This window comes from Brassica oleracea, chromosome C1 (genome assembly GCF_000695525.1).
Source record: "Brassica oleracea var. oleracea cultivar TO1000 chromosome C1, BOL, whole genome shotgun sequence".
Classification (NCBI taxonomy): Eukaryota; Viridiplantae; Streptophyta; class Magnoliopsida; order Brassicales; family Brassicaceae; genus Brassica; species Brassica oleracea.
Window position 1 is genome coordinate 21,331,357 of NC_027748.1, and position 673 is coordinate 21,332,029.

Genomic DNA, 673 nt, shown 5'->3' on the forward strand with positions numbered 1-673 from the left:
CCCCTGAGGTAGCTGCCGAGTTTGTGGGATCATTTGTGATTGACAGGATGGATGTGGCTGTGATGACTCCCGGAGACCAAACCCTCCAAGCAAGAGAATGCATTAGAAGAGTTCCGTTAGTCATTTCGAGAAGATGATCTTGGCAGACTTGTTGGTGGTGCCCTTAAAGGGATATGAGGTTATTCTGGGCATGGATTGGTTATCAGGCTATCGGGCTCAATTAGATTGTAGAAAAAGTTGTATGTTGTTCAAGGAGAACGGGCAACGGTAAATAGTGTTCTATGGGATCAGTCCAAGCAAGTATGTGTCTTTAGTAGCTGCCTTGAGAGTGGAAGATTTGCTCAAGGATGGAGAAGCGTATCTGGTAACAGTAACTGCTAATGAAGGACCCGCTAGCAATGGAGTTGAAATTACGGATATTACAGTCGTACAAGAGTTTGAGCATGTGTTTGCGGCGTTAAAAGAGTTACCTCCACCTCGGAGTAACCCTTTCACAATTAACTTGGAACCTGGAGATAAGCCGATAGCAAAGGCTCCTTACCGCATGTCACCCGCAGAGTTAGCAGAGTTGAAGAAACAACTTGAAGATTTAATGGAGAAAGGTTTCATAAGACCTAGCTCTTCACCATGGGGAGCTCCGGTCTTATTTGTCAAGAAGAAGGATGGTAGCATG